Consider the following 15,232-nt stretch of genomic DNA (forward strand, 5'->3'; position numbering starts at 1 on the left):
CTAGTTGAGTATCTGGAGCATCAGCATTTGTGGGTTCGATTTACAGGCTAAAAATGTTGTTCTGAGAAATGAAGGCTATTCCATGCAAGAAATTGCCAACAAACTGAAGATCTCGTACAACGCTTTGTACTTCTCCCTTCACAGAACAGCGCAAACTGTCTCTAACCAGAATAGAAAGAGTGGAGGCCCTGGTGCACAACTGAGCAAGAGGACAAATACATTAGATTGTCTAGTTTGAGAAACAGACGCCTCACAAGTCCTCAACTGGCAGCTTCATTAAATAGTACCCGCAAAACACCAGTCTCAACGTCAACAGTGAATGACGAGGCGACTCCGGGATGCTGGCCTTCTAGGCAGAGTTCCTCTGTCCAGTGTCTGTGTTCTTTTGCCCATCTTAATCTTTTCTTTTTATTGGCCAGTCTGAGAAATGGCTATTTCTTTGCAACTCTGCCTAGAAGGCCATCATCCCGGAGTCGCCTCTTCACTGTTGACATTGAGACTGGTGTTTTGCGGGTACTATTTAATGAAGCTGCCAGTTGAGGACTAAAGCAATATGGATTACATGTTAGGGTTACTAATAAGATTTGCATCTGGAAAAAATTTGGATAAGCATTTTCTATTTAGCCTTAAGGAGTTAACAGTGGCTAACTCAAGCAAATGACTTGGTCAGCATCCAGGAAGTGTTCTAAGCATAGGTAGCTTGGGGCATGAATCTTATAGAGCAGGTGTATCGTCTCTGTGCTGGCAGGAACACTGCACCGGGTCTTGGCAGATGGTGGATATATCCAGAGGTATTAAAGATATACAGTACAGTCGCTAATGAAAGTCTACACACCCCTTGCACAGTCTTCACATGTTGCTGCCTCAAAATGTGATCATAAAATGGATTATATTACATTTTTATTCCTATCGATCAACATAAACGAATGAAAAAAAATCTAGATAAAAAAAAGACTAACATAATACAAAATGAGGATGTATCGATTGCATATGTCTTCACACCCGGTAGTTAATAATTTGGTGGAAGCACCTTTGGAAGCCATTACAGCAGTGAATCATTTTGAATAAGATTCTACCAACCTTGTACAACATACGGTATATACATTTCTTGGGGTCAAAATTGCTGAAGCTCAGTAAATTTGGATGGGAATCATTGATGGACAACAATATTCAAACCTTGTTTCTGATTTTTAAGCTGATTTAAGTCAGGACTGAGACTGGACCATTCACGAACACTCAACACCCCTTGGAAAGCCATTCTAGTGTATCTTTGGCATTCAAATTTATGTAATTGCCACGCTCAAAAATAAAACTATCCCAGGGTTCGATTTTCAGAGGAGGAAGGCTTTCCTCTGCCAGTGACAAGCATACCCATAACATGATGCTGCCACCACAATACATAAATACAAAGGGATCAAAAACATTGCATTCACTCCACATTACTGACCTGTATGATAAAGTGAAAAGAAGGAGCCTGTGTTAAAAATTCCACTCCAAATGATCCATTCTGTTATCCATTCTAAATTAAACACTACAGGTTTGGGTCAAATCAAATGCAACAAAACACAAAGTGAAGCCCTCTCTATTTTAAAATATTATGGTGGCAGCATCATGTTATGGATATGCTTGTCATCGGCAGGGACTGGGGAGTTTGTCAGGATCAAAATAAATATGAAAGGGGTAAAGCCCAGGTAGAAAGTTAAAGGAAAATCACTTTCAAACGGTGCTCACCATTCTTCAACAGCCTTTTTAAAGTATGCTTGCTTCTGTTTGGTGGGTATGGCCTGATCAGTATGGATGTGACCATTTGAAATTTCAAAACTTGTGCAGCACACACCATACACATTATCCCTCTAAGCCACCACAATCACACAGTTTTTCAACTGGTCGCTCAGTACAGTACCATTTCTGTTTTGTTGTATTGAACGCACCTCTTGTGTGTCTATCTGGGCCAGGGAAGATGAACTGGGAGAGCAGTGGGAGATAACATGAGAGTTCATCTAAAATGATATTACAAACACACAAAGCTCATTGTACAGGGGCTATTTACTGATTTATCAGTCTCACCTCAAACCCAGTACGGACTTCTCAATGCATTATTCATGTCTAGCTATTTCCTCTGAGACGCATTCTGTTTGACGTTAAGTACTCCGCGTGAAATAGCCTACAGCGTCCTTACTTTTCCTGAACTTTATCTGTCTACTCTGCTCTAATACAGTATGTCATTTTGATTAGTTCTAGAATATAGGTGAAGCTTATCAGCAAAAGTGATAATGAATGACATAACAGGCCATCTTTGTTCTGAAATTCAATATTTTATTACATTCTGAAAAAGGACTGGCTGGTTTTGGATACATTCTGCACATTCTATACATTAATTGGAGGTACTCAGTAAGCACATATTCAATACACACTTATCTGGATTGGAAATGGAATTAGACCCTAGTGGATTCACAGAGATCCTCATTCCTAGTACTGCTGTAGGAATGGTTACACAACAAAATTCCCCATTTAACAACAGCCAAAGGTCACGTCAAAAGGTGAGTGTGCTCTGGCTGGTCCCTGATTTGGCCAATGGTAGGTCAGCCATGCTGATTTTAAAGGCATAATCTGTCAGATTTGGTGATTTACAATGGTAATTTGAATTAATGACATATATTACAATAGTGCCGTATGAGCTCCGTACAACTGCCATAACCCAATATCTAAGGTTGTTAGTGTTTTTTGTAACAATGTAAAAGGTTCAAAATATCAATCAGCTCCATCCATCAGCTCAAGTAGCAGGATCCAGCTGTTGAAATCACATATTGTGCATTTAACAGTCCACAGGACATGCTTTTCATTCCTTTGGCTTTATAAACTCGTCACATGATTTCTGTGTAAACAAACAAACAAAGTAATCCGTTCTTCCCCAGTCAGAGGTTTTCCTCATTGCTAATGTGTCTGACATGTTTGTCATTCCTTGCAATATACTTATTGATTGATTTATTTAAAAAATGCATTCATTCATTCAGTGATTCATCCATAATACACATAGGTTTGTATCAATCAGCATGTAAGATGTACCTATATAACACATAAAAGACAGAGTTAAAAGCTGAGCCATTGATCTTTTAACTTATGAAATACTTTGTTTATCCCTTCTGCTAAAGATGTAAATATTCTGCTTCCATTGATTTAAGCAAAGCAGTAAAGAGTTGGCATTAACTTCACTGTAGTCTCGTGAGTCTTACAGTAAAAAAAATGATACAACTTCCTGATCAGTTAGAATAGAGAACATGGAAAATCTAATGGAACTTTGTTTTACAGATCAATTGCTCAGCTTCTCTCTGAACCGTTGAGTGAAGTAGAGCTGGGCTTGCTGTCCTGCCTGTCAATCTGTTGATAGTGGTTTGGATTGGTGGAGAAGAGAAAGGCACAGTATTCGGGACATTTTCAGGGGCCCTCAGGGTCCTTGCTGCTCAGTTCTTTAACAGATGCATTGGCCTTCCTTCCTTTTTCCTCAGAGAAATTGGTCAGATGGGTGTGGGGGAGGGCGGGAAGGGGGAGGGGCTCTGCATAAGGGTGAGGCCTGAGGGGTCGGAGAAAAAACAGGTAGGGGAGGACTTACAGAAGTTGGGGGCAGAGCTTGGTTTGGAGGGGGGGTGATGCAGGACGGAGGGGGAGTGGATGGCAGGGGTGGAAGAGTGGAGGTGGGAGAGGGGGGCATGTGGGAGAGGGTGTCATGTGAGGAAGCGTGACTGTAGGTGTGAGGCAGACTGTAGATTGGCGTGGAGGGCTGGTGGTAGATTGGATAACGAGGTGCAGGGTAGGATTTCACCCGGGTGAAGCTAATGCACCTGCCCTGTAAAATTAGGAGAGAGGAATAAAACAGGGAAGAGAGCAATAAGAGGCAGTCATCAGGGCCCAGTTTTAAAAAATAACTTTTTAACATTTTGGGAAAAATGTGGTCTTTCAAAACTAAAAATGACATTCTGAACTTCCATATAATGATTCAGTAATCCTATCTGACCTTGAATCAGGATTAAATGTTGTTTTTGCATTTTTCAAAATTCTAAAGGCAGTGATTAATATAGCTTTGATGCAGAAAATCAGGACAATATTGAACCCACAGAAAGGGTGGATTTAGAAAGGTGAAAGGCACTACAACCGAGATATTTCAAATGTAACTAAAATGGGGAGGCTTAAAAAACGTTCTTTATTCTGATAATTAAAGCAGCAAATTACGTTAAATTTACTGCAGTATACTGTCTACCCCTTAGTGGACTCGACTATTTCAGCCACACCCGTTGCTGAAAAGTGTATAAAATCGAGAACACAGCCATGCAATCTCAATAGACAAACATTGGCAGTACAATAGCCTTACTGAAGAGCTCAGTGACTTTCAACATGGCACCGTCATAGGATGCCACCTTTCCAGCAAGTCAGTTCATCAAATTTCTGCCCTGCTAGAGCTGCCCCGGACAACTATGAGTGCTGTTATTGTGAAGTGGAAACGTCTAGGAGCAACAACGGCTCTGCCGGGAAGTGGTAGGCCACACAAGCTCACAGAACGAAACCACCGAGTGCTAAAGCGCTTAGCACATAAAAACCGTCTGTCCTCGGTTGCAACACTCACTACTGAATTCCAAACTGCCTCTGGCAGCAACTTCAGCACAAGAACTGTTAAACGGGAGCTTCATGAAATGGGTTTCCATGGCCGAGCAGCCGCACACAAGCCTAACCTCACCATACGCAATGCCAAGCATCGGCTGGAGTGGTGTAAAGCTCGTCGCCATTGGACTCTAGAGCAGTGGAGTGATGAATCACACGTCACCATCTGGCAGTCCAATGGACGAATCTAGGTTTGGCAGATTCCAGGAAGCTACCTGACCCAATGCATAGTGCCAACTGTAAAGTTTGGTGGAGGAGGAATAATGGTCTGGGGCTTTTTTTCATGGTGCACAAATCGAGATCCATACAGAAATGGTTTGTCAAGATTGGTGTGGAAGAACTTGACTGGCCTGCACAGAGCCCTGACCTCAACCCCATCGAACACCTTTGGGATGAATTGGAACGCTGTCTGAGAGCCAAGCCTTATTGCTCAACATCAGTGCCCGAACTCACTAATGCTCTCGTGGCTGAATGGAAGCAAGTCCCCGCAGCAATGTTCCAACATCTAGTGGAAAGCCTTGACAGAAGAGTGGAGGCTGTTATAGCAGCAAAGGGGGGACCAACTTTATATTAATGCTCATAATTTTGGAATGAAATGTTCGACGAGCAGGAGTCCACATGCTTTTGGTCATGTAGGGTAAATGTATCCAGTCAGTTGTTATATTGAGTAGTGTCAAATAAATGCAGAAACATAACGTGTGCAACTTGGGCCCAATTTTTAAAAACATTTAATCTGTATCAGAATGACCTAGATTCTGTAATCCCCTTTTTTTGCCATACAATCTGATTGATTTTGACCAAGTTTTTCAGAAAAGGATCCGATAAGATCATTCTGATCCAGATACCACAATATTAAGATCACATAATCCAGATTTGTTTGTGCTTTGAACAGGCCTACACCTTGCCATCTATTGGACAGGTTATGGTATTACTTCTACACTGTCATAGTGGAACGGAGATGAGCTGAACAAAAATATAAATGCAACATGCAACAATTTTACTGAGCTACAGTTCATATAAGGAAATTAGTCAATTGAAATAAATTCATTAAGCACTAATCTATGGATTTCACATGGCTTGGAATACAGATATGCAACTGTTAGTCACAGATACCTTTAAAAAAAATAAGTAGGGCCATGGATCAGAAAACCAGTCAGTATCTGGTGTAACCACCATTTTCCTCATGCAGCGCGACATATCTCCTTCGCATATAGTTGATCAGGTTGTTGATTGTACACATCGATCCAGAGCATCCCAAACATGCTCAATGGGTGACATGTCTGGTGAGTATGCAGGCCATGGAAGAACTGGGACATTTTCAGCTTCCAGGAATTGTGTACAGGTCCTTGTGACATGGGGCCGTGTCTTATTATGCTGTTTCCAGCTGCAATAGTCATTTACAACATTAACAACGTCTACACGGTATTTCTGATCAATTTGATGTTATTTTGATGGACAAAAAATGTTGCTTTTCCTTCAAAAACAAGGACATTTCTAAGTGACCCCAAACTTTTGAACAAGTCAGTTAAAATTACACCTACCCCAAGACCTGTGACAATCATATCAGATCCGACCCAGACCTGTGACATTATTTAGAATTCTGGATCCGAACCCACTCAGGTCCCGGGTCGTGTCTCGGGTATTCGGGTACAGGTGGATCAATGAAAACCTCTAACAGGGAGTACAGTAGAGGGCTGAGGACACACCACTGGGGGGCCCCTGTGTTAAGAGTCAGTGTGGAGAAGGTGTTGTTGCCAATCCTCACAACCTGTGGTCTGGTCTACCTATCAGGAAGTCCAGGATCCAGTTGCAGAGGGTGGTGTCAAGACCCAGGGCTCTGAGCTTGGAGGGAACAATAGTGTTGAATGCTGAATTGTAGTCAATGAACAGCATTCTCACATAAGGGTTCCTCTTGTCCAGATGTGTAACATCCGTGTGAGTAGAGATGGAAATGGCATCTTCCGGGGATCTGTTGGAGCAGTAGGCAAATTGGAGTGGGTCCAGTGTGCCTGGCATGCTGGCATTGATGTGGGCCACGACCAGCCTCTCGAAGCACTTCATGATGGAGTGAGTGCGATGGGGGCGATAGTCATTTGGGCATGTCACTTCGTTTTTCTTGGGCACTGGGATGATGATGGTCTCCTTGAAGCAGGTGGAGACTACAGCCTGGAAGAGGGACAGGTTGAAGATGTCAGAGAAGACGTACGCCAGCTGGTCAGCACACACTCTGAAGAAGCAGCCAGGGATGCCATCTAGGTGTTCACTCTTTTGAGAGTTTTCCCTCACATCAGCCTCGGAGAGCGAAAGCACCTGGTCGTCCGGAGCAGCGAGAGTCCTCCTGGATGGCTCGGTATTGTCTGCCTCGAAGCGAGCATAGAATGTGTTGAGCTCGTCTGGGAGGGAGGCTTCGGTGGATACCACACAGCTGGATTTGCCTTTGTAGTCCGCGATGGTCTGTAGTCCTTGCCAGATGCGTTGAGAGTCTGAGTTGTCCAAACATCAATTGAAGTTTGAGTCTGTATTAACTTTTTGCGTCCCTAATGGATTTGCGGAGCTCGTACATGCTTGCCTTGTACATGTCACGCACCATGGAGTCATCGGGGTTCATTCTGCTGACATTGAATGCTGCAGTACGGGCTCTAGCCTGGTACGGATATCTCCATTTGGTTGGGGTATGTCCGGATTGTTATCGTGGATACATTATCATCAACACATATCCTAATGAGGCCTGTTACTGACAATGTATATTCCTCAATGTTAATGTATGTGTCCTGGGTGGATGAATCTTTGAACATATTCTAATTAGTATGACCAATCTCTCATTATCTTCTTCATTGTTTTCCTTTCTGAATATTATGCTGACTCCATCTTGTCTTTTGTTTGGCTGTAAATGTCCAGTTCAGTCAAAAAAAACAAGGAGATTTACTGAGGTAGCAACAGCTTATGAAAGATGGGAAGAGAGGGAATTGTGTGGATGGTTCGCCCTATCCTCCTATCCACAGCTGTCATTGAGGCCATATAAAAACAAAACTCCCAGCTAGGCTTGAGTTACGGGAAGGTGGGGATGTGGGTAGTGAATAGTCATCTGTTCTTAATGGCTTCAGCAGATTTAAACACATTCCTTCAGGTTGGCGCAATATTAGCACCTCAGCTTCTTCAGCCTGTATATGCCAGGATACGTTATGCCTTCCTCACAGCCGCTCTGTCTGTACACCGTTATTATTACAATCAGCTGCAACCTTTCTAGTGGGTTATTTACTGCCTGGCTGGAAGTGTTTTAAAAGCATTTGTCCAGGGCAGATGATTTAATGAAGAAATGGGCATTGAAGGCATTTAAAATCTTTAATTGGCTTCCAAAACTGCCAACGTGATGAGTTTGTAAGGAGTTCATCAAAATTCCCACTCTCCTCAGCTGCCTGGTGGAATAGTTTTGATGGAGAAAAAAAGTTCGAAGAAACTGCTGGAAGAACCATTGCAAAAAAAAATGTAAAGTGCAAAAAGAGAATAAAAAATAAAGATGGTACTAAAGCCTCCCCCTCTCTATTTTCCATTCTGTCTGCTGTGCTCCTCTGACTGTGGTCTTGGCTCCAGACCTCCTTCTTTCCCACAATTTTCCAGGGGTTTGAGTTCTTTCTGTTGAGGATTTGCAATGGAGGGGGCCTAGGCATTACATGGTGTGGTCTCTGCCTCCTAAACTGTTTCATCTGATTGCATTTTTTTATACTTTTCTTACATAACAGAATAATGAAGTGCTGGGCCAGTGGGCCTTGCCATCCCTTAGAAGAGCTCTGAAGGAAAAGCCCCTGGAAGCTATCCTTCTCTGACCTACATGTAAGCCTCAGTCACACACTGGCTTTCTTATTGAGTTGCTAAAAGTGGCTTCCATGACTCTGCATATCCTCGTATCATCCCGTACAGTGCAGTGACAGCTGGTAGCAAGTGTGGGACGTGTCTTTCTCTATGCCGTTTGTTTTTTGTGTCTTACCTTGTCTCCAGGATAGGGTCTCATCAGAGACACCCTATCATAGCCTTTCCTCAGAAACACCCACAGAGCATCCAGCTTGCCCTGAACAGAGATGGGCACAATAAATGAAAGAGAAGAATGTTACATAGTAGATGACAATATGGTAATAACAATATTGCCTGCCTGTATGCCTGTCAGATGCTTTACTCCGCTCTGGTTTGTTTCTATTCTGTATATGCCAGTATACAGGTCAGTCTAACAACTATCTGTGTGTGTCTGGCTGGCTGACTGTCTGGTGCTGTTTGACTATCGAAAGCTATGCTCCATGACATAATAGTCAGTGAGGAGAGTAAGTAGCGATAAAGGGCAAGGAATGTATTGTGTTGGGACTAGCACCAGCTTCCCTCTGCTCTGCAGATCTCATCTTCCTGAGGTCAGCTCAGTTCATGTCTGGTTCATATAACCACTCATCCAGCTGACTGAGATGTTTTGAAGCAAACTTCCTGGAAACAATGACACTACAGGAAGGCTGCAACTAATTAAGAAGTGTTTTGATCATAGATTGGGCTTTGGTGGGGGTTGGAGTCAATTCTGAATTGAGTTTGTGAATTTCTCTTTAATTTAAATTCTTAAATCTTAATTGAATTTGAATTGGCCACACCCCACAGGAAGCATAATTTGAATTAGAGGAAGTAGAAAGTACTTAAATTACATTTAAATGGCTTATTTATACTACACATCACCATGAAAATATTTATACCAGGTAGCATAAGGTTGAAACATTCTAATTCTCCTAAAACAATTAGAAACAATTACAGACGTCTGGAAATATTATAAGATTCTGTTGTGAATTGTCTATAATATTTACAATGTTGGCCTACACCGGATGACGCTGGGCCAGTTGTGCGCCGCCCTATGGCGGCCGATTGTGATCCAGCCTGGAATCGAACCAGGGTGTCTGTAGTGTTGCCTCAAGCACTCAGATGCAGTGCCTTACACCGCTGCGCCACTTGGGAGCCCCAACATCTCATGACAAAGAAAAATACTGTTTGATGTCTTTGAGTTATAATCAAACCAATATTTGAAATGGTATGTGTATTCTTTGAATTAATACTGTAGGTGGCATATCCTTTTGATAAAAGATTTGTCAAAGGAATCACGTCTCAGTTGAATTGCTTTGAATTCAATTGTATTTCATTTAATTTCAAATTCTGCTTCCTGTGGGGTGTGGCCTCTCCTGACTAGTATACTAGTCCATGCTGCTGAAAAACATCCCTACAGCATGATGCTGCCAGCACCATGCTTCACCGTAGGGATGGTGTCAGGTTTCCTCCAGACGTGATGCTTGGCATTCAGGCCAAAGAGTTCAATTTTGGTTTCATCAGACTAGAGAATCTTGTTTCTCATGGTCTGAGAGTCTTTAGGTGCCTTTTGGCAAACTCCAAGAGGGCTGTCATGTGCTTTTACTGAGGAGTGGCTTCCGTCTGGCCACTCTACCATAAAGGCCTGATTGGTGGAGTGCTGCAGAGATGGTTATCCTTCTCGAAAGTTCTCCCATCTCCACAGATGAACTCTAGAGCTCTGTCAGAGTGACCATCGGGTTCTTGGTCACCTCCCTGACCAAGGCCCTTCTCCCCCGATTGCTCAGTTTGGCCAGGCGGCTAGCTCTAGAAAGAGTCTTGGTGGTTCCAAACTTCTTCCATTTAAGAATGATGGAGGCCACTGTGTTCTTGGGGACCTTCAATGCTGCAGAAATGTTTTGGTACCCTTCCCCATATCTGTGCCTGGACACTGTCTCGAAGCTCTATGGACAATTCCTTCGATCTCATGGCTTGGTTTTTGCTCTGACATGCACTGTCAACTGTGGGACCTTATATAGGCAGGTGTGTGCCTTTCCAAATCATGCCCAATCAATTGAATTTACCACAGGTGGACTCCAATCAAGTTGTAGAAACTTGATTGGGTCCACCTGTGTAAAAATGTCTAAAAGCCTGTTTCGCTTTGTCATTATGGGGTATTGTGTGTAGATTGCAACAACAAAAAAAGTTTAATCCATTTTAGAATAAGGCTGTAACGTAACAAAATATGGAAAAAGGGAAGAGGTCTGAATGCTTACCGAAGGCACTGTATAATAAGAATAAATGCCATTTAGCAGATGCTTTTATCCAAAGAGACTTAGTCATGCGTGCATACATTTATTTGGGAGTGGGAAATCCAACCCACAATCCTGGTGCTGCAAATGCCATGCTCTACCAACTGAGCTACAGAGGACCACAATGGTAGAAGTTTACTAACAATGTTTTCCATTCAATTTAGAGTGCATATGATTGTATGTGAGTGGAAGGTACAGCAATTGTGTTCTTGCTTTTGTCTCACTCAATTCCCCAAAACTCTACCTTGTATGGTAAACCATGTAATGTTTAACCTTTCACGAGCCTCTACCCCGGGTCCGGGATCACCCCCCACCCCCCCACACACTGATTAGCATAGCTAGCATAGCTTCACAAGTAGATAGTAGCATCTAAATATCATTAAATCACAAGTCCAAGACACCAGATGAAAGATACAGATCTTGTGAATAAACCCATCATTTTCTTGTTTTTTAAAATGTTTTACAGGGAAGACACAATATGTAAATCTATTAGCTAACCACGTTAGCAAAAGACACCACTTTTTTTTACTCCACCAGTTTTTTACTCCATCAGTAGCTATCACAAATTCGGCCAAATAAAGATATAAATAGCCACTAACCAAGAAAAAACCTCATCAGATGACAGTCTGATAACATATTTATGGTATAGGATAGGTTTTGTTAGAAAAAAGTGCATATTTCAGGTAGAAATCACAGTTTACAATTGCACCGACCATCACAACTCGACTAGAATTACTACAGAGAGCAACGTGTATGACCAATTTACTCATCATAAAACATTTCATAAAAATAGACAAAGCATAGCAATGGAAAGACCCAGATCTTGTGATTTCAGACAATTATTTCAGATTTTCTAAGCGTTTTACAGCGAAAACACAATAAATCGATAAGTTAGCATACCACATGTGCAAACGTTACCAGAGCATCGATTCAAGCCAAGAGAAACTATAACGTAATCATCGCCAATTTTTCACTAACCTTCTCAGAATTCTTCCGATGACACTCCTGTAACATCATTTTACAACATACATATAGAGTTTGTTCGAAAATGTGCATATTTAGCCATACAAAACCGTGGTTATACAATGAAAATAGTAGCAAATCAAGCCTCAAAATGTCGGACGTCATCTTTCAGAGTGATCTAGTTTAATCGAAAGCTAATCATATACTTGACTAAAAAATACAGGGTTGACAGGAATCGAAAGACAAATTAGTTCTTAATGCAACCGCTGATTTACATTTCTAAAATTATCCTTACTGTGCAATACAGGGTTCGCCAAGTGAACGCGATAACAAACAAAATGCGGATTATGCGTTTAAAATATTTCGACAGTAACAAACGATTATCCATATAAATATTGCTTACTTTGAGCTGTTCTTCCATCAGATTCTTGGGCAATGTATCCTTTCTTGGGTCTAATCTTCTTTTGGTCGATAGATGTCCTCTGTCCTTCGAAATGTCCACTAACATCGACCGAGACCCCGAAACGTGCCCAAAGCTTCAAAGTGCACGACAAAGAAATTCCTCAAAATCGCACTAAACGGATATAAATTGCTATAAAACGGTTCAAATGAACTACATTATGATGTTTTTAACAACTATAACGACTGAAAACATGACCGGAGAAATATTACTGGCTAAACAACCATTTGGAAGGAGGCAAGTCCGATGTCCATCTTGCGTAAGACGCGCGAAGGYAAAGAACGGTACTTCCACGTTTTGTTGTTTTATAGTGGCTCTGATTGCGCAATCGACTCCATTCAAAACGTCATGACGTACTGACACCCAGAGGAAGACGTAGGCAGTGTCGGTTTCTCCATAGCATTTACAGGCACCTTAAAACCGACCCCAGATCAGGGGTCAAAATTTCTGAAATCTGACTCCCTGTCAGGAAAAGTGCTGTAGAAGTAGTTCTGTACCACTCAGAGACAAAATTCCAACTTCTATAGAAACTAGAAGGTGTTTTCTATCCAATAATAACAATAATATGCATATTGTACGATCAAGAATTMAGCACGAGGCAGTTTAATTTGGAGACCAAAAAATGCTAATGCGGAACAGCACCCCCTATAGTTGCAAGAAAAGATGAAGTGCATATGATTGACTTTTATTTCAATTGAAAGATACTGCAACTTTGTTGTTATTCCCGTACTCAACTATAAAGTGTACCTTTTATGGTGTACCAAGGAAATGTTGAACACCTAAGTACAGGACTACCCAGCTAGCACACAACATTCTAAGAACTATATGTTTCTTCAAGCTTGGTGAGAGTGTGGTTGTCCTATGATTATTTCGCATGCAACCTTCCCACAAAGTTCTGGGAATTGTGCAGGATACCCAGCTGATGCATAATGTTCTGAGAACTATACGTTTCTTAGGTGGGAATTTCCTACAGGTTTCCTCATGGTTCTATTTAAAGTAATGTTCTCAAATTGTTTCAAGAACATTAAGAAACAACATTCAAAGAACATTCTAAGAATGTTATTTTAAAACATATACATTCCGTCCTCAGCGTCAACAAAACTCTCACTAACCTATTTCTTTTGTTAAGCGTGTTCAGGTGTGTTGGCCGCACCCACTAATTGGCCACACCAGATCTTAATGAGTTGTTTCCTTTGAAATGGGGTCTGTTTGAATAGACTAAAATGAAAAGCTTTGTATGTGTAAAAAAACATGAGATGTTAGCTCCATCCCGGTGGTGCAGTGGACTAATTCCATGGATAGAGAACAGAAGATCATGGGTTTGAATCTCACTGAGGCCGTGCCACAATTTAAAAAAAGGGTTGTGTTTGCATAATTAATGCCTAAGCAAATACATGTCCATGTGTCCGATCTGTGCTTGGAGTTCAAAACAGTTAACCTAAGCTAGCAGTGTTATTAGAAGTCTTATTGAAACATGTTCTCAGAACATTCTTTTATTACCTTCAAATAACATATAATTAACATAGCTTCACACAACTTCCAAGGAACCAAATATCCTAGCTGGATACAATACCTTTATAGGAGAGTACCATTTCTGGGGACTGATAGGTTTGTGAATGCCATTGTTGAAAGTGTGTGTTGGTGGCATGTCAAACTCCTGCTCTGGCATCCTGACACGGGCATTCTTGGCTTTCTCCAGTTTGGCCCCCTCCTCAGTGGAGCCCTTGTCACCCCAGCGGACCTGAGCAAGGACAAGCAACAGCAGACAGTCAGTGTCAGGGGAAGGGTAATATAATGACCAGGTCTGAGCCGTAGTTGGATAAAGGGCACACCAGGCCGAGTACAACAGTCAGTGAATGTCTTTCTCACCTCCATTCTCTTGATGCCACCCACACCTCGGCCACCGTAGTATGAGGCATCCACAGTGGGCCACCTCTTCTTGGGACACCCGTCCTCATCCTCATCCTAACAAGGGGGAAAATAGATCCCTCAGATGGTAGCTTTGCCCTAAAATGTTCATAATATCAGATGCCTACCACTCCCTTCAGCCAGTTCAAGTCAACAATACCAGTGGTATTGTTCCAAACAAGTAAGGCAGGCATCATGCTAAACTTGATGTCCTGATCAAGTTCAACCAAGTCTCACAAAGAAATAGGTAGCATGGCATCCCTGTGTGGTGTGGCCAGGGAGTCACCCTGTTAGAAGCTCCAACCACGTCTGAGAGCCTGACAATAGTTGTAACTCAACTTGTAGCATAACTAAACTCCTCTCTACCTAAAGAGCTGGGCTGCTATCCAGTTTACCGGACAGAAAAAAACATTAAAAAACACAAGATCAGACAATTTGCCCAGTCTGGTCCTGGCTGCATCCAGCACCATTGAGTGGAACTTGTGTCGGGTCAAAATGGAAAATTTCAGCTGTGAGTCAATAACTCAGTCTAATCCCTATTATGCTTCTACAGGTTCTCAGAGCTCTTTGAGGCAGAGGCTGCCGGCTGTTTTCAGATCAGATAACAGGAGACAGAGAGAGACACAGAGAGTCTGATTTTATGGTACGATAGTGGTGTTTCAACTAGAGGTCGACCGATTATGATTTTTCAACGCCGATACCGATTATGATTTTTCAACGCCGATACCGATTATTGGAGGACCAAAAAAAGCCGATACCGATTAATCGGCCGATTTATTAAAAAAAAGAAGGAAAAAAAGGATTTGTAATAATGAAAATTACAACAATACTGAATGAACACTTATTTTAACTTAATATAATACATCAATAAAATCAATTTAGCCTCAAATAAATAATGAAACATGTTCAATTTGGTTTAAATAATGCAAAAACAAAGTGTTGGAGAAGAAAGTAAAAGTGCAATATGTGCCATGTAAGAAAGCTAACGTTTAAGTTCCTTGCTCAGAACATGAGATCATATGAAAGCTGGTGGTTCCTTTTAACATGAGTCTTCAATATTCCCAGGTAAGAAGTTTTAGGTTGTAGTTATTATAGGAATTATAGGACTATTTCTCTCTATACGATTTGTATT

At 41.7% G+C, this 15,232-nt stretch overlaps 1 pseudogene; it reads right to left on the reverse strand.

Moving 5' to 3' along the window:
• Positions 1-2,305: 2,305 nt before the first annotated feature.
• LOC111961492 (anthrax toxin receptor 1-like) overlaps positions 2,306-15,232 on the reverse strand; it is a 34,756-nt pseudogene continuing 21,829 nt past the window's right edge.

Source organism: Salvelinus sp. IW2-2015, linkage group LG4q.1:29 (genome assembly GCF_002910315.2).
Source record: "Salvelinus sp. IW2-2015 linkage group LG4q.1:29, ASM291031v2, whole genome shotgun sequence".
NCBI lineage: Eukaryota > Metazoa > Chordata > Actinopteri > Salmoniformes > Salmonidae > Salvelinus > Salvelinus sp. IW2-2015.